Below are 20,085 nucleotides of genomic sequence, written 5' to 3'. Positions count from 1 at the left end.
CCCTACCCAAGACTAGAGAACAACAGTTTGATTTTGGAGTGTCGTTCTCCCAGAAGAGCTGATTACCATAGCTAAAGTGTCTCTTCTTCCATTACTATGAAGTATTGCCAGGTGTATGAGGACAGAGGAGGATGTGGAAAGAATAGGCCAGAATATTCGACGTATGTTTAGTGAAAGACAAAATGATCCGTAACCAGAGAGAGGGATCCAATGTATTACTGTCTTGCCAGTCAAAGGACCCAATAACTCTCCAGCGATAATATCTCAACGGGTGGCTGGTGCCCTGGCCAACCTTCTACCTACTAATTTGAATTTATAGACTATAATAATTGTTAATATAAGGAATGTTTTCCATTATAGAGAAGGTAAATAACAATTAGTGTGAATATTATTATTACCGAAAGGTATATGTAAAGTGTGTATTATTATTATTATTATTATTATTATTATTATTATTATTAGCGAAGCTACAACTCCTGGTTGGAAAGACAGAATGCTAGAAGCCCATTGGCTCCAACAGGGAAAGTAACCCAGTGAGGAAAGGAAATGAACTATATACAAGTAATGAATAAAAAATATGAAATATTTTAAGATCAGTAATATTGTTAAAATAGATCAGTCATTTATAAACTTTAAAACGAGACTTATTTTAACCTACTCAACGGAAAAGCATTTACTAAAATTTTGAACTTGCTGAAGATCCACTGATTCAAGTATTGAGATACGAAAATGAATTATTTTCTTATTCATTTCCTTAATCTTCACCTGACAACACGTTGTCCAAGGTCTGAACATGTAGCTGGTCTTATGCCAGCGTATGCTGTTTGTGTGTTGAGGAGCCTGTATTAAAAAAAAAAAAAAAAAAAAAAGTAGAAGCAATGTCTGGGATCCCCCAAAGGTACCAAGGCCACGGAAGAATTAGCAATCAAGAAATGTGCTTTTGCCCACTCGGTCCCTCGCTGGCAGTCTGCTGAGATTTACCATGACAGGCAAAAAAGAGACGGCACAAAAAATGTTGCTCTAACGACAACCTTCCCCCTCCCTCCCCCCATTCTCTCTCTCTCTCTCTCTCTCTCTCTCTCTCTCTCTCTCTCTCTCTCTCTCTCTCTCTCTCTCTCTCTCTCTCTCAAGGCTAATCATTCCGCAAAGATAATTCTCAGTGTACGAAATGGGATCTATTATATAAGTGGGGGAGGGCTCATTCCTCTCCCCCCTCCCTATCCTTCCCTACCTCACCTCCATCCTCCATCTATCCCTTCCCCCTCCCACCCACACTGAGGGGGAGAAGGGCAGCAGCACTAGCAGTCCCAGCCCCCATACATCTAGGTAAGAAGAAGGTCCTGGGGCGATTCACAGGTCACAATCTCAGCAAGAGGTTGGGACCCTGAGCACTTTGCCTGGCCGGACCAAATTAAAACTCAGGAGGAGAAGAAGAAGGAGTCTTCCGCCACGCACCTGTCGCTCCTCCTAGGAGAACATCCCCGGCTGCCGTCTGCCACCTAATACTTACACATGTGTGTGTGCGGCTTAGCCACTGCTGATACTACTAGCGATAATGCTAGTACTTCTACTATTACTACTAGTAGTTACTGGACTCTTAATACTATTTTTTACTACTACTGTTATTACTTTATAATATTCATTTTCAATTACATTATTAAAATTGTCTTTGCTGTGCTGATACTACTAGCGATAATGCTAGTACATCTACTATTACTACTAGTAGTTGCTGGACTCTTAATACTATTTTTTACTACTACTGTTATTACTTTCTATAATCATTGTTCCAATTACATTATCAAAATTATCTTTGCTGTGGTGATACTACTAGCGATAATGCTAGGACTTCTACTATCACTGCTAGTAGTTGCTGGACTCCTAATACTATTTTTTATTACTGCTCTCATTACTTTCTATAATTCATTGTCCCAATTACATTATCAAAATTGTCTTTGCTGTGTATATCTATCTTTGTCACTGACGATTCTACAAATTCTTATACTATTACTATGACTATTATTACTACTTTTTGTTGGATTCTTACTACTACTACTACTACTACTACTACTACTGATACTACTACTAATGTTGATACTTCCTTTTTATGAGTCTTCTTATAGTTTATTGATGACATATTTGTTTTTGATGTTGTTAATAGTTTATATATGACATGTCTGTTTTGACGTTGTTATTTATTTTAGAATGATTTATTGTTAATTTGTTCTCTTCATTTATTTATTTCCTTATTTCCTTTCCTCACTGGGCTGTTTTTCCCTGTTGGAGCCCCTGGGCTTGTAGCATCTTGCTTTTCCAACTAGGGTTGTAGCTTGGATAATAATAATAATAATAATAATAATAATAATAATAATAATAATAATATAGTATTCATTGTTCCAAATGCATCGTCCGTGCTATTTATGTCTTTGCTCGTTTATATTTATCCAGTTTCCAAAAAAATTTTGAATGAAATTTATACATTTTGTTCATAACTGATATACAAAATAGTTCTGCATTCATCAGATTTACTACTAGCCCCCTGGCTAGTACAGTGGTGACGTGTTTGCCTAGCATTCGCGTGGCAAGAGATCGATCCCCGCCCAGGACCGTGAGTTTAAGCTGTTTACTGGGGAGGCTACTGCTGTGGTAGGGCACCACAGTGGGGGGTTGGGCTTGCCCGGCTGACGTTCTGGTGAGCATCTATTCTGATGGAACTGGAACTGAAACCAGCTACCTTTATTAACAGAACAAATAGTAGTACAATTGTTTTGCTTTAATACTGGTGTTAACGAATGGTATTTATTTAACTTCGTTGTTTATTGTAATAGTAGAGCTACAACTACTATTATTAATATAGTTGTTGCCTCTCCATAACACCAGTACTTGTATTAGGAGTAATGTGACACTATTATTATTATTATTATTTTTATTATTATTATTATTATTATTATTATTAAAGGTTAAAGGTGACTGGTTTCAGTTCCGGTTCCATCAGAATAGATGCTCACCAGAACGTCAGCCGGGCAAGCCCAACCCCCCCCCCCCCACTGTGGTGCCCTACCACAGCAGTAGCCTCCCCAGTAAACAGCTTAAACTCACGGTCCTGGGCGGGGATCGATCTCTTGCCACGCAAATGCGAGGCAAACACGTTACCACTATACTAGCCAGGAGGCTAATAATTTTTATTATTATTATTATTATTATTATTATTATTATTATTATTATTATTTTATAATTGGTGTAGTAGAAAATATTGCTGTGTAGTTTACGTAAAATTTTTATTTTATTTTTTTCTTTTATTAAGGAAGCGTATTAAATCCTGTTATGTCTTCCTATTTCTTGGTTAGTTACAACAATTGAAAATCTGGTTCGTTAATAAGTAGATGGTTCATTTCTCCGCCTTTTTTTATAATACCTTAGTGGCTCATTACAAGCACATACATATACACATAAGTGTGTATGAAAGTATAAATTGATATATCTGTATGTAAGCACTTTTTTAGAACATTTGTTGGCAATTTTTGGCCATTTTGGTATAGTTTTTATTATTACCGTCGATCATCTGTTGTTTCTTAGCATTCTGCATGTGTTACTTTTATTATTATTATTATTATTATTATTATTATTATTATTATTACTATTCAAGCTACAACCCTAGTTGGAAAAGCAAGATGCTATGAGCCCAGGGGCTCCAACAGGGAAAAATATCCCGGTGAGGAAAGGAAATAAGGAAATAAATAAATGAAGAGAACAAATTAACAATAAATCGTTCTAAAAAAAGTAACAACGTCAAAACAGACATGTCACATATAAACTATAAACAACATCAAAAACAAATATGTCATAAATAAACTATAAAAAGAATCATGTCCGCCTGGTCAACAAAAAAAGCATTTGCTCCAACTTTGAACTTTTGAAGTTCTACTGATTCAACTACGCAAAGGGCCTCGGTTAGATTTTGCCAGTCATCTCTATCTTGAGCTTTCAATTCAATACTTCTCCATTCATCATCTCTTACTTCGTGCTTCATAGTCCTCAGCCATGTAGGCCCGGGTCTTCGAACTCTTCTAGTGCCTTGTGGAGCCCAGCTGAACTTTTGGTGAACTAATCTCTCTTGGGGAGCGCGAAGAGCATGCCCAAACCATCTCCATCTACCCCTCATCATGATCTCATCCACATATGACACTTGAGTAATCTCTTATAGTTTCATTTCTAATCCTGTCCTGCCGTTCAACTCTTAATATCCTTCTGAGGACTTTGTTCTTAAATCTACTAAATCTGTTGGAGATTGTTTCGTTGTCATACCATGACTCATGTCCGTAGAGTAACACCGATCTCACTAAACTGATATATAGTCTGATTTTTATATGTAATTTCAGGCGATTCGATTTCCAAATTTAATTTAATCTGGCCATTGTCTGATTTGCCTGGCGATGTGCCGGAATAGGGTTCGAGCCCCACTCAAGCTCGATAGTTTTTTGTATTCTCTGTAACCTCACCATCCATGTGGGCTAAGGATTAGGGTTTTGGGGGAGCCTATAGGTCGGTCTGCTGAGTCATTAGCAGCCATTATCTGGCCTTCCCTGGTCCTAACTTGGGTGGAGAGTTCCTGACGCTGAGCATGCGTATATGTGGTCTGTCTCTACGGCATTGTCACTGTCCCTTACCTTCCTGCTGAGTCATTAGCAGCCATTATCTGGCCTTCCCTGGTCCTAACTTGGGTGGAGAGTTCTCTGACGCTGAGCATGCGTATATGTGGTCTGTCTCTACGGCATTGTCACTGTCCCTTACCTTCCTGCTGAGTCATTAGCAGCCATTATCTGGCCCTCCCTGGTCCTAACTTGGGTGGAGAGTTCTCTGACGCTGAGCATGCGTATATGTGGTCTGTCTCTACGGCATTGTCACTGTCCCTTACCTTCCTGCTGAGTCATTAGCAGCCATTATCTGGCCCTCCCTGGTCCTAACTTGGGTGGAGAGTTCTCTGACGCTGAGCATGCGTATATGTGGTCTGTCTCTACGGCATTGTCACTGTCCCTTACCTTCCTGCTGAGTCATTAGCAGCCACTATCTGGCCCTCCCTGGTCCTAACTTGGGTGGAGAGTTCTCTGACGCTGAGCATGCGTATATGTGGTCTGTCTCTACGGCATTGTCAGTCCCTTACCTTCCTGCTGAGTCATTAGCAGCCATTATCTGGCCCTCCCTGGTCCTAACTTGGGTGGAGAGTTCTCTGACGCTGAGCATGCGTATATGTGGTCTGTCTCTCCGGCATTGTCACTGTCCCTTACCTTCCTGCTGAGTCATTAGCAGCCACTATCTGGCCCTCCCTGGTCCTAACTTGGGTGGAGAGTTCTCTGACGCTGAGCATGCGTATATGTGGTCTGTCTCTCCGGCATTGTCACTGTCCCTTACCTTCCTGCTGAGTCATTAGCAGCCATTATCTGGCCCTCCCTGGTCCTAACTTGGGTGGAGAGTTCTCTGACGCTGAGCATGCGTATATGTGGTCTGTCTCTCCGGCATTGTCACTGTCCCTTACCTTCCTGCTGAGTCATTAGCAGCCACTATCTGGCCCTCCCTGGTCCTAACTTGGGTGGAGAGTTCTCTGATGCTGAGCATGCGTATATGTGGTCTGTCTCTACGGCATTGTCACTGTCCCTTACCTTCCTGCTGAGTCATTAGCAGCCATTATCTGGCCCTCCCTGGTCCTAACTTGGGTGGAGAGTTCTCTGATTGCTGAGCATGCGTATATGTGGTCTGTCTCTACGGCAATGTCACTGTCCCTTACCTTCCTGCTGAGTTATTAGCAGCCATTATCTGGCCCTCCCTGGTCCTAACTTGGGTGGAGAGTTGCTGAGCATGCGTATATGTGGTCTGTCTCTACGGCAATTGTCACTGTCCCTTACCTTCCTGCTGAGTTATTAGCAGCCATTATCTGGCCCTCCCTGGTCCTAACTTGGGTGGAGAGTTCTCTGATGCTGAGCATGCGTATATGTGGTCTGTCTCTACGGCATTGTCACTGTCCCTTACCTTCCTGCTGAGTTATTAGCAGCCATTATCTGGCCCTCCCTGGTCCTAACTTGGGTGGAGAGTTCTCTGATGCTGAGCATGCGTATATGTGGTCTGTCTCTACGGCATTGTCACTGTCCCTTACCTTCCTGCTGAGTCATTAGCAGCCACTATCTGGCCCTCCCTGGTCCTAACTTGGGTGGAGAGTTCTCTCTGAGCATGCGTATATGTGGTCTGTCTCTACGGCATTGTCACTGTCCCTTACCTTCCTGCTGAGTCATTAGCAGCCACTATCTGGCCCTCCCTGGTCCTAACTTGGGTGGAGAGTTCTCTGACGCTGAGCATGCGTATATGTGGTCTGTCTCTCCGGCATTGTCACTGTCCCTTACCTTCCCGCTGAGTCATTAGCAGCCACTATCTGGCCCTCCCTGGTCCTAACTTGGGTGGAGAGTTCTCTGACGCTGAGCATGCGTATATGTGGTCTGTCTCTCCGGCATTGTCACTGTCCCTTACCTTCCCGCTGAGTCATTAGCAGCCACTATCTGGCCCTCCCTGGTCCTAACTTGGGTGGAGAGTTCTCTGACGCTGAGCATGCGTATATGTGGTCTGTCTCTCCGGCATTGTCACTGTCCCTTACCTTCCTGCTGAGTCATTAGCAGCCATTATCTGGCCCTCCCTGGTCCTAACTTGGGTGGAGAGTTCTCTGATGCTGAGCATGCGTATATGTGGTCTGTCTCTACGGCATTGTCACTGTCCCTTACCTTCCTGCTGAGTCATTAGCAGCCACTATCTGGCCCTCCCTGGTCCTAACTTGGGTGGAGAGTTCTCTGATTGCTGAGCATGCGTATATGTGGTCTGTCTCTACGGCATTGTCACTGTCCCTTACCTTCCTGCTGAGTCATTAGCAGCCACTATCTGGCCCTCCCTGGTCCTAACTTGGGTGGAGAGTTCTCTGACGCTGAGCATGCGTATATGTGGTCTGTCTCTCCGGCATTGTCACTGTCCCTTACCTTCCTGCTGAGTCATTAGCAGCCACTATCTGGCCCTCCCTGGTCCTAACTTGGGTGGAGAGTTCTCTGACGCTGAGCATGCGTATATGTGGTCTGTCTCTCCGGCATTGTCACTGTCCCTTACCTTCCTGCTGAGTCATTAGCAGCCACTATCTGGCCCTCCCTGGTCCTAACTTGGGTGGAGAGTTCTCTGACGCTGAGCATGCGTATATGTGGTCTGTCTCTCCGGCATTGTCACTGTCCCTTACCTTCCTGCTGAGTCATTAGCAGCCACTATCTGGCCCTCCCTGGTCCTAACTTGGGTGGAGAGTTCTCTGACGCTGAGCATGCGTATATGTGGTCTGTCTCTCCGGCATTGTCACTGTCCCTTACCTTCCTGCTGAGTCATTAGCAGCCATTATCTGGCCCTCCCTGGTCCTAACTTGGGTGGAGAGTTCTCTGACGCTGAGCATGCGTATATGTGGTCTGTCTCTACGGCATTGTCACTGTCCCTTACCTTCCTGCTGAGTCATTAGCAGCCACTATCTGGCCCTCCCTGGTCCTAACTTGGGTGGAGAGTTCTCTGATTGCTGAGCATGCGTATATGTGGTCTGTCTCTACGGCATTGTCACTGTCCCTTACCTTCCTGCTGAGTTCATTAGCAGCCATTATCTGGCCCTCCCTGGTCCTAACTTGGGTGGAGAGTTGCTGAGCATGCGTATATGTGGTCTGTCTCTACGGCAATTGTCACTGTCCCTTACCTTCCTGCTGAGTTATTAGCAGCCATTATCTGGCCCTCCCTGGTCCTAACTTGGGTGGAGAGTTCTCTGATGCTGAGCATGCGTATATGTGGTCTGTCTCTACGGCATTGTCACTGTCCCTTACCTTCCTGCTGAGTTATTAGCAGCCATTATCTGGCCCTCCCTGGTCCTAACTTGGGTGGAGAGTTCTCTGACGCTGAGCATGCGTATATGTGGTCTGTCTCTCCGGCATTGTCACTGTCCCTTACCTTCCTGCTGAGTCATTAGCAGCCACTATCTGGCCCTCCCTGGTCCTAACTTGGGTGGAGAGTTCTCTGACGCTGAGCATGCGTATATGTGGTCTGTCTCTCCGGCATTGTCACTGTCCCTTACCTTCCTGCTGAGTCATTAGCAGCCACTATCTGGCCCTCCCTGGTCCTAACTTGGGTGGAGAGTTCTCTGACGCTGAGCATGCGTATATGTGGTCTGTCTCTACGGCATTGTCACTGTCCCTTACCTTCCTGCTGAGTCATTAGCAGCCATTATCTGGCCCTCCCTGGTCCTAACTTGGGTGGAGAGTTCTCTGACGCTGAGCATGCGTATATGTGGTCTGTCTCTACGGCATTGTCACTGTCCCTTACCTTCCTGCTGAGTCATTAGCAGCCACTATCTGGCCCTCCCTGGTCCTAACTTGGGTGGAGAGTTCTCTGACGCTGAGCATGCGTATATGTGGTCTGTCTCTACGGCATTGTCACTGTCCCTTACCTTCCTGCTGAGTTCATTAGCAGCCATTATCTGGCCCTCCCTGGTCCTAACTTGGGTGGAGAGTTCTGAGCATGCGTATATGTGGTCTGTCTCTACGGCATTGTCACTGTCCCTTACCTTCCTGCTGAGTCATTAGCAGCCATTATCTGGCCCTCCCTGGTCCTAACTTGGGTGGAGAGTTCTCTGACGCTGAGCATGCGTATATGTGGTCTGTCTCTCCGGCATTGTCACTGTCCCTTACCTTCCCGCTGAGTCATTAGCAGCCACTATCTGGCCCTCCCTGGTCCTAACTTGGGTGGAGAGTTCTCTGACGCTGAGCATGCGTATATGTGGTCTGTCTCTACGGCATTGTCACTGTCCCTTACCTTCCCGCTGAGTCATTAGCAGCCATTATCTGGCCCTCCCTGGTCCTAACTTGGGTGGAGAGTTCTCTGACGCTGAGCATGCGTATATGTGGTCTGTCTCTCCGGCATTGTCACTGTCCCTTACCTTCCTGCTGAGTCATTAGCAGCCACTATCTGGCCCTCCCTGGTCCTAACTTGGGTGGAGAGTTCTCTGACGCTGAGCATGCGTATATGTGGTCTGTCTCTACGGCATTGTCACTGTCCCTTACCTTCCTGCTGAGTCATTAGCAGCCACTATCTGGCCCTCCCTGGTCCTAACTTGGGTGGAGAGTTCGAGCATGCGTATATGTGGTCTGTCTCTACGGCATTGTCACTGTCCCTTACCTTCCTGCTGAGTCATTAGCAGCCACTATCTGGCCCTCCCTGGTCCTAACTTGGGTGGAGAGTTCTGAGCATGCGTATATGTGGTCTGTCTCTACGGCATTGTCACTGTCCCTTACCTTCCTGCTGAGTCATTAGCAGCCATTATCTGGCCCTCCCTGGTCCTAACTTGGGTGGAGAGTTCTCTGACGCTGAGCATGCGTATATGTGGTCTGTCTCTCCGGCATTGTCACTGTCCCTTACCTTCCTGCTGAGTCATTAGCAGCCACTATCTGGCCCTCCCTGGTCCTAACTTGGGTGGAGAGTTCTCTGACGCTGAGCATGCGTATATGTGGTCTGTCTCTCCGGCATTGTCACTGTCCCTTACCTTCCTGCTGAGTCATTAGCAGCCATTATCTGGCCCTCCCTGGTCCTAACTTGGGTGGAGAGTTCTCTGATGCTGAGCATGCGTATATGTGGTCTGTCTCTACGGCATTGTCACTGTCCCTTACCTTCCTGCTGAGTCATTAGCAGCCATTATCTGGCCCTCCCTGGTCCTAACTTGGGTGGAGAGTTCTCTGACGCTGAGCATGCGTATATGTGGTCTGTCTCTCCGGCATTGTCACTGTCCCTTACCTTCCTGCTGAGTCATTAGCAGCCATTATCTGGCCCTCCCTGGTCCTAACTTGGGTGGAGAGTTCTCTGACGCTGAGCATGCGTATATGTGGTCTGTCTCTCCGGCATTGTCACTGTCCCTTACCTTCCTGCTGAGTCATTAGCAGCCATTATCTGGCCCTCCCTGGTCCTAACTTGGGTGGAGAGTTCTCTGACGCTGAGCATGCGTATATGTGGTCTGTCTCTACGGCATTGTCACTGTCCCTTACCTTCCTGCTGAGTCATTAGCAGCCATTATCTGGCCCTCCCTGGTCCTAACTTGGGTGGAGAGTTCTCTGACGCTGACATGCGTATATGTGGTCTGTCTCTCCGGCATTGTCACTGTCCCTTACCTTCCTGCTGAGTCATTAGCAGCCATTATCTGGCCCTCCCTGGTCCTAACTTGGGTGGAGAGTTCTCTGACGCTGAGCATGCGTATATGTGGTCTGTCTCTACGGCATTGTCACTGTCCCTTACCTTCCTGCTGAGTCATTAGCAGCCATTATCTGGCCCTCCCTGGTCCTAACTTGGGTGGAGAGTTCTCTGACGCTGAGCATGCGTATATGTGGTCTGTCTCTCCGGCATTGTCACTGTCCCTTACCTTCCTGCTGAGTCATTAGCAGCCATTATCTGGCCCTCCCTGGTCCTAACTTGGGTGGAGAGTTCTCTGACGCTGAGCATGCGTATATGTGGTCTGTCTCTACGGCATTGTCACTGTCCCTTACCTTCCTGCTGAGTCATTAGCAGCCACTATCTGGCCCTCCCTGGTCCTAACTTGGGTGGAGAGTTCTCTGACGCTGAGCATGCGTATATGTGGTCTGTCTCTACGGCATTGTCACTGTCCCTTACCTTCCTGCTGAGTCATTAGCAGCCATTATCTGGCCCTCCCTGGTCCTAACTTGGGTGGAGAGTTCTCTGACGCTGAGCATGCGTATATGTGGTCTGTCTCTACGGCATTGTCACTGTCCCTTACCTTCCTGCTGAGTCATTAGCAGCCACTATCTGGCCCTCCCTGGTCCTAACTTGGGTGGAGAGTTCTGAGCATGCGTATATGTGGTCTGTCTCTACGGCATTGTCACTGTCCCTTACCTTCCTGCTGAGTCATTAGCAGCCATTATCTGGCCCTCCCTGGTCCTAACTTGGGTGGAGAGTTCTCTGACGCTGAGCATGCGTATATGTGGTCTGTCTCTACGGCATTGTCACTGTCCCTTACCTTCCTGCTGAGTCATTAGCAGCCACTATCTGGCCCTCCCTGGTCCTAACTTGGGTGGAGAGTTCTGAGCATGCGTATATGTGGTCTGTCTCTACGGCATTGTCACTGTCCCTTACCTTCCTGCTGAGTCATTAGCAGCCATTATCTGGCCCTCCCTGGTCCTAACTTGGGTGGAGAGTTCTCTGACGCTGAGCATGCGTATATGTGGTCTGTCTCTACGGCATTGTCACTGTCCCTTACCTTCCTGCTGAGTCATTAGCAGCCACTATCTGGCCCTCCCTGGTCCTAACTTGGGTGGAGAGTTCTGAGCATGCGTATATGTGGTCTGTCTCTACGGCATTGTCACTGTCCCTTACCTTCCTGCTGAGTCATTAGCAGCCATTATCTGGCCCTCCCTGGTCCTAACTTGGGTGGAGAGTTCTCTGACGCTGAGCATGCGTATATGTGGTCTGTCTCTACGGCATTGTCACTGTCCCTTACCTTCCTGCTGAGTCATTAGCAGCCATTATCTGGCCCTCCCTGGTCCTAACTTGGGTGGAGAGTTCTCTGACGCTGAGCATGCGTATATGTGGTCTGTCTCTCCGGCATTGTCACTGTCCCTTACCTTCCTGCTGAGTCATTAGCAGCCACTATCTGGCCCTCCCTGGTCCTAACTTGGGTGGAGAGTTCTCTGACGCTGAGCATGCGTATATGTGGTCTGTCTCTCCGGCATTGTCACTGTCCCTTACCTTCCTGCTGAGTCATTAGCAGCCATTATCTGGCCCTCCCTGGTCCTAACTTGGGTGGAGAGTTCTCTGATGCTGAGCATGCGTATATGTGGTCTGTCTCTACGGCATTGTCACTGTCCCTTACCTTCCTGCTGAGTCATTAGCAGCCACTATCTGGCCCTCCCTGGTCCTAACTTGGGTGGAGAGTTCTCTGATTGCTGAGCATGCGTATATGTGGTCTGTCTCTACGGCATTGTCACTGTCCCTTACCTTCCTGCTGAGTCATTAGCAGCCATTATCTGGCCCTCCCTGGTCCTAACTTGGGTGGAGAGTTCTCTGACGCTGAGCATGCGTATATGTGGTCTGTCTCTACGGCATTGTCAGTCCCTTACCTTCCTGCTGAGTCATTAGCAGCCATTATCTGGCCCTCCCTGGTCCTAACTTGGGTGGAGAGTTCTCTGACGCTGAGCATGCGTATATGTGGTCTGTCTCTCCGGCATTGTCACTGTCCCTTACCTTCCTGCTGAGTCATTAGCAGCCACTATCTGGCCCTCCCTGGTCCTAACTTGGGTGGAGAGTTCTCTATTGCTGAGCATGCGTATATGTGGTCTGTCTCTACGGCATTGTCACTGTCCCTTACCTTCCTGCTGAGTCATTAGCAGCCATTATCTGGCCCTCCCTGGTCCTAACTTGGGTGGAGAGTTCTGAGCATGCGTATATGTGGTCTGTCTCTACGGCATTGTCACTGTCCCTTACCTTCCTGCTGAGTCATTAGCAGCCATTATCTGGCCCTCCCTGGTCCTAACTTGGGTGGAGAGTTCTCTGACGCTGAGCATGCGTATATGTGGTCTGTCTCTACGGCATTGTCAGTCCCTTACCTTCCTGCTGAGTCATTAGCAGCCATTATCTGGCCCTCCCTGGTCCTAACTTGGGTGGAGAGTTCTCTGACGCTGAGCATGCGTATATGTGGTCTGCCTCTACGGCATTGTCAGTCCCTTACCTTCCTGCTGAGTCATTAGCAGCCACTATCTGGCCCTCCCTGGTCCTAACTTGGGTGGAGAGTTCTCTATTGCTGAGCATGCGTATATGTGGTCTGTCTCTACGGCATTGTCACTGTCCCTTACCTTCCTGCTGAGTCATTAGCAGCCACTATCTGGCCCTCCCTGGTCCTAACTTGGGTGGAGAGTTCTCTATTGCTGAGCATGCGTATATGTGGTCTGTCTCTACGGCATTGTCAGTCCCTTACCTTCCTGCTGAGTCATTAGCAGCCATTATCTGGCCCTCCCTGGTCCTAACTTGGGTGGAGAGTTCTGAGCATGCGTATATGTGGTCTGTCTCTACGGCATTGTCACTGTCCCTTACCTTCCTGCTGAGTCATTAGCAGCCATTATCTGGCCCTCCCTGGTCCTAACTTGGGTGGAGAGTTCTCTGACGCTGAGCATGCGTATATGTGGTCTGTCTCTACGGCATTGTCAGTCCCTTACCTTCCTGCTGAGTCATTAGCAGCCATTATCTGGCCCTCCCTGGTCCTAACTTGGGTGGAGAGTTCTCTGACGCTGAGCATGCGTATATGTGGTCTGTCTCTACGGCATTGTCAGTCCCTTACCTTCCTGCTGAGTCATTAGCAGCCACTATCTGGCCCTCCCTGGTCCTAACTTGGGTGGAGAGTTCTCTGATTGCTGAGCATGCGTATATGTGGTCTGTCTCTACGGCATTGTCACTGTCCCTTACCTTCCTGCTGAGTCATTAGCAGCCATTATCTGGCCCTCCCTGGTCCTAACTTGGGTGGAGAGTTCTCTGACGCTGAGCATGCGTATATGTGGTCTGTCTCTACGGCATTGTCACTGTCCCTTACCTTCCTGCTGAGTCATTAGCAGCCATTATCTGGCCCTCCCTGGTCCTAACTTGGGTGGAGAGTTCTCTGACGCTGAGCATGCGTATATGTGGTCTGTCTCTACGGCATTGTCACTGTCCCTTACCTTCCTGCTGAGTCATTAGCAGCCACTATCTGGCCCTCCCTGGTCCTAACTTGGGTGGAGAGTTCTCTGATTGCTGAGCATGCGTATATGTGGTCTGTCTCTACGGCATTGTCACTGTCCCTTACCTTCCTGCTGAGTCATTAGCAGCCACTATCTGGCCCTCCCTGGTCCTAACTTGGGTGGAGAGTTCTCTGACGCTGAGCATGCGTATATGTGGTCTGTCTCTCCGGCATTGTCACTGTCCCTTACCTTCCTGCTGAGTCATTAGCAGCCACTATCTGGCCCTCCCTGGTCCTAACTTGGGTGGAGAGTTCTCTGACGCTGAGCATGCGTATATGTGGTCTGTCTCTCCGGCATTGTCACTGTCCCTTACCTTCCTGCTGAGTCATTAGCAGCCACTATCTGGCCCTCCCTGGTCCTAACTTGGGTGGAGAGTTCTCTGACGCTGAGCATGCGTATATGTGGTCTGTCTCTCCGGCATTGTCACTGTCCCTTACCTTCCTGCTGAGTCATTAGCAGCCATTATCTGGCCCTCCCTGGTCCTAACTTGGGTGGAGAGTTCTCTGATGCTGAGCATGCGTATATGTGGTCTGTCTCTATGGCATTGTCACTGTCCCTTACCTTCCTGCTGAGTCATTAGCAGCCACTATCTGGCCCTCCCTGGTCCTAACTTGGGTGGAGAGTTCTCTGATGCTGAGCATGCGTATATGTGGTCTGTCTCTACGGCATTGTCACTGTCCCTTACCTTCCTGCTGAGTTATTAGCAGCCATTATCTGGCCCTCCCTGGTCCTAACTTGGGTGGAGAGTTCTCTGATGCTGAGCATGCGTATATGTGGTCTGTCTCTACGGTATTGTCACTGTCCCTTACCTTCCTGCTGAGTCATTAGCAGCCATTATCTGGCCCTCCCTGGTCCTAACTTGGGTGGAGAGTTCTCTGACGCTGAGCATGCGTATATGTGGTCTGTCTCTACGGCAATTGTCACTGTCCCTTACCTTCCTGCTGAGTTATTAGCAGCCATTATCTGGCCCTCCCTGGTCCTAACTTGGGTGGAGAGTTCTCTGATGCTGAGCATGCGTATATGTGGTCTGTCTCTACGGCATTGTCACTGTCCCTTACCTTCCTGCTGAGTTATTAGCAGCCATTATCTGGCCCTCCCTGGTCCTAACTTGGGTGGAGAGTTTCTCTGACGCTGAGCATGCGTATATGTGGTCTGTCTCTCCGGCATTGTCACTGTCCCTTACCTTCCTGCTGAGTTATTAGCAGCCATTATCTGGCCCTCCCTGGTCCTAACTTGGGTGGATTATTCTCTGATGCTGAGCATGCGTATATGTGGTCTGTCTCTATGGCATTGTCACTGTCCCTTACCTTCCTGCTGAGTCATTAGCAGCCACTATCTGGCCCTCCCTGGTCCTAACTTGGGTGGAGAGTTCTCTGATGCTGAGCATGCGTATATGTGGTCTGTCTCTACGGTATTGTCACTGTCCCTTACCTTCCTGCTGAGTTATTAGCAGCCATTATCTGGCCCTCCCTGGTCCTAACTTGGGTGGAGAGTTCTCTGATGCTGAGCATGCGTATATGTGGTCTGTCTCTACGGTATTGTCACTGTCCCTTACCTTCCTGCTGAGTTATTAGCAGCCATTATCTGGCCCTCCCTGGTCCTAACTTGGGTGGATTATTCTCTGATGCTGAGCATGCGTATATGTGGTCTGTCTCTATGGCATTGTCACTGTCCCTTACCTTCCTGCTGAGTTATTAGCAGCCATTATCTGGCCCTCCCTGGTCCTAACTTGGGTGGAGAGTTCTCTGACGCTGAGCATGCGTATATGTGGTCTGCCTCTCCGGCATTGTCACTGTCCCTTACCTTCCTGCTGAGTCATTAGCAGCCATTATCTGGCCCTCCCTGGTCCTAACTTGGGTGGATTATTCTCTGATGCTGAGCATGCGTATATGTGGTCTGTCTCTATGGCATTGTCACTGTCCCTTACCTTCCTGCTGAGTCATTAGCAGCCACTATCTGGCCCTCCCTGGTCCTAACTTGGGTGGAGAGTTCTCTGATGCTGAGCATGCGTATATGTGGTCTGTCTCTATGGCATTGTCACTGTCCCTTACCTTCCTGCTGAGTTATTAGCAGCCATTATCTGGCCCTCCCTGGTCCTAACTTGGGTGGAGAGTTCTCTGATGCTGAGCATGCGTATATGTGGTCTGTCTCTACGGCATTGTCACTGTCCCTTACCTTCCTGCTGAGTTATTAGCAGCCATTATCTGGCCCTCCCTGGTCCTAACTTGGGTGGAGAGTTTTCTGACGCTGAGCATGCGTATATGTGGTCTGTCTCTCCGGCATTGTCACTGTCCCTTACCTTCCTGCTGAGTTATTAGCAGCCATTATCTGGCCCTCCCTGGTCCTAACTTGGGTGGATTATTCTCTGATGCTGAGCATGCGTATATGTGGTCTGTCTCTATGGCATTGTCACTGTCCCTTACCTTCCTGCTGAGTCATTAGCAGCCACTATCTGGCCCTCCCTGGTCCTAACTTGGGTGGAGAGTTCTCTGATGCTGAGCATGCGTATATGTGGTCTGTCTCTATGGCATTGTCACTGTCCCTTACCTTCCTGCTGAGTTATTAGCAGCCATTATCTGGCCCTCCCTGGTCCTAACTTGGGTGGAGAGTTCTCTGATGCTGAGCATGCGTATATGTGGTCTGTCTCTACGGCATTGTCACTGTCCCTTACCTTCCTGCTGAGTTATTAGCAGCCATTATCTGGCCCTCCCTGGTCCTAACTTGGGTGGAGAGTTTCTCTGACGCTGAGCATGCGTATATGTGGTCTGTCTCTCCGGCATTGTCACTGTCCCTTACCTTCCTGCTGAGTTATTAGCAGCCATTATCTGGCCCTCCCTGGTCCTAACTTGGGTGGATTATTCTCTGATGCTGAGCATGCGTATATGTGGTCTGTCTCTATGGCATTGTCACTGTCCCTTACCTTCCTGCTGAGTCATTAGCAGCCACTATCTGGCCCTCCCTGGTCCTAACTTGGGTGGAGAGTTCTCTGATGCTGAGCATGCGTATATGTGGTCTGTCTCTACGGCATTGTCACTGTCCCTTACCTTCCTGCTGAGTTATTAGCAGCCATTATCTGGCCCTCCCTGGTCCTAACTTGGGTGGAGAGTTCTCTGACGCTGAGCATGCGTATATGTGGTCTGTCTCTCCGGCATTGTCACTGTCCCTTACCTTCCTGCTGAGTTATTAGCAGCCATTATCTGGCCCTCCCTGGTCCTAACTTGGGTGGAGAGTTTTCTGACGCTGAACATGCGTATATGTGGTCTGTCTCTACGGCATTGTCACTGTCCCTTACCTTCCTGCTGAGTTATTAGCAGCCATTATCTGGCCCTCCCTGGTCCTAACTTGGGTGGAGAGTTTTCTGACGCTGAACATGCGTATATGTGGTCTGTCTCTCCGGCATTGTCACTGTCCCTTACCTTCCCGCTGAGTCATTAGCAGCCACTATCTGGCCCTCCCTGGTCCTAACTTGGGTGGAGAGTTCTCTGACGCTGAGCATGCGTATATGTGGTCTGTCTCTCCGGCATTGTCACTGTCCCTTACCTTCCTGCTGAGTTATTAGCAGCCATTATCTGGCCCTCCCTGGTCCTAACTTGGGTGGAGAGTTCTCTGACGCTGAGCATGCGTATATGTGGTCTGCCTCTCCGGCATTGTCACTGTCCCTTACCTTCCTGCTGAGTCATTAGCAGCCATTATCTGGCCCTCCCTGGTCCTAACTTGGGTGGAGAGTTTTCTGACGCTGAGCATGCGTATATGTGGTCTGTCTCTACGGCATTGTCACTGTCCCTTACCTTCCTGCTGAGTTATTAGCAGCCATTATCTGGCCCTCCCTGGTCCTAACTTGGGTGGAGAGTTCTCTGACGCTGAGCATGCGTATATGTGGTCTGTCTCTACGGCATTGTCACTGTCCCTTACCTTCCTGCTGAGTCATTAGCAGCCATTATCTGGCCCTCCCTGGTCCTAACTTGGGTGGAGAGTTTTCTGACGCTGAACATGCGTATATGTGGTCTGTCTCTCCGGCATTGTCACTGTCCCTTACCTTCCCGCTGAGTCATTAGCAGCCACTATCTGGCCCTCCCTGGTCCTAACTTGGGTGGAGAGTTTTCTGACGCTGAACATGCGTATATGTGGTCTGTCTCTCCGGCATTGTCACTGTCCCTTACCTTCCCGCTGAGTCATTAGCAGCCACTATCTGGCCCTCCCTGGTCCTAACTTGGGTGGAGAGTTCTCTGACGCTGAGCATGCGTATATGTGGTCTGTCTCTACGGCATTGTCACTGTCCCTTACCTTCCTGCTGAGTTATTAGCAGCCATTATCTGGCCCTCCCTGGTCCTAACTTGGGTGGAGAGTTCTCTGACGCTGAGCATGCGTATATGTGGTCTGTCTCTCCGGCATTGTCACTGTCCCTTACCTTCCTGCTGAGTCATTAGCAGCCATTATCTGGCCCTCCCTGGTCCTAACTTGGGTGGAGAGTTTTCTGACGCTGAACATGCGTATATGTGGTCTGTCTCTCCGGCATTGTCACTGTCCCTTACCTTCCCGCTGAGTCATTAGCAGCCACTATCTGGCCCTCCCTGGTCCTAACTTGGGTGGAGAGTTTTCTGACGCTGAACATGCGTATATGTGGTCTGTCTCTCCGGCATTGTCACTGTCCCTTACCTTCCCGCTGAGTCATTAGCAGCCACTATCTGGCCCTCCCTGGTCCTAACTTGGGTGGAGAGTTCTCTGACGCTGAGCATGCGTATATGTGGTCTGTCTCTCCGGCATTGTCACTGTCCCTTACCTTCCCGCTGAGTCATTAGCAGCCACTATCTGGCCCTCCCTGGTCCTAACTTGGGTGGAGAGTTCTCTGACGCTGAGCATGCGTATATGTGGTCTGTCTCTCCGGCATTGTCACTGTCCCTTACCTTCCCGCTGAGTCATTAGCAGCCACTATCTGGCCCTCCCTGGTCCTAACTTGGGTGGAGAGTTTTCTGACGCTGAACATGCGTATATGTGGTCTGTCTCTCCGGCATTGTCACTGTCCCTTACCTTCCCGCTGAGTCATTAGCAGCCACTATCTGGCCCTCCCTGGTCCTAACTTGGGTGGAGAGTTCTCTGACGCTGAGCATGCGTATATGTGGTCTGTCTCTCCGGCATTGTCACTGTCCCTTACCTTCCTGCTGAGTCATTAGCAGCCATTATCTGGCCCTCCCTGTCCTAACTTGGGTGGATTATTCTCTGATGCTGAGCATGCGTATATGTGGTCTGTCTCTATGGCATTGTCACTGTCCCTTACCTTCCTGCTGAGTCATTAGCAGCCACTATCTGGCCCTCCCTGGTCCTAACTTGGATGGAGAGTTCTCTATTGCTGAGCATGCGTATATGTGGTCTGTCTCTACGGCAATGTCACTGTCCCTTACCTTCCTGCTGAGTTATTAGCAGCCATTATCTGGCCCTCCCTGGTCCTAACTTGGGTGGAGAGTTCTCTGATGCTGAGCATGCGTATATGTGGTCTGTCTCTACGGTATTGTCAGTCCCTTACCTTCCTGCTGAGTCATTAGCAGCCATTATCTGGCCCTCCCTGGTCCTAACTTGGGTGGAGAGTTTTCTGACGCTGAGCATGCGTATATGTGGTCTGTCTCTACGGCAATGTCACTGTCCCTTACCTTCCTGCTGAGTTATTAGCAGCCATTATCTGGCCCTCCCTGGTCCTAACTTGGGTGGAGAGTTCTCTGACGCTGAGCATGCGTATATGTGGTCTGTCTCTCCGGCATTGTCAGTCCCTTACCTTCCTGCTGAGTCATTAGCAGCCATTATCTGGCCCTCCCTGGTCCTAACTTGGGTGGAGAGTTTTCTGACGCTGAACATGCGTATATGTGGTCTGTCTCTCCGGCATTGTCACTGTCCCTTACCTTCCCGCTGAGTCATTAGCAGCCACTATCTGGCCCTCCCTGGTCCTAACTTGGGTGGAGAGTTTTCTGACGCTGAACATGCGTATATGTGGTCTGTCTCTCCGGCATTGTCACTGTCCCTTACCTTCCCGCTGAGTCATTAGCAGCCACTATCTGGCCCTCCCTGGTCCTAACTTGGGTGGAGAGTTCTCTGACGCTGAGCATGCGTATATGTGGTCTGTCTCTCCGGCATTGTCACTGTCCCTTACCTTCCCGCTGAGTCATTAGCAGCCACTATCTGGCCCTCCCTGGTCCTAACTTGGGTGGAGAGTTCTCTGACGCTGAGCATGCGTATATGTGGTCTGTCTCTCCGGCATTGTCACTGTCCCTTACCTTCCCGCTGA

Source organism: Palaemon carinicauda, chromosome 24 (assembly GCF_036898095.1).
Source record: "Palaemon carinicauda isolate YSFRI2023 chromosome 24, ASM3689809v2, whole genome shotgun sequence".
NCBI classification, from domain to species: domain Eukaryota; kingdom Metazoa; phylum Arthropoda; class Malacostraca; order Decapoda; family Palaemonidae; genus Palaemon; species Palaemon carinicauda.
Note: the sequence above shows the minus strand (reverse complement) of the source record.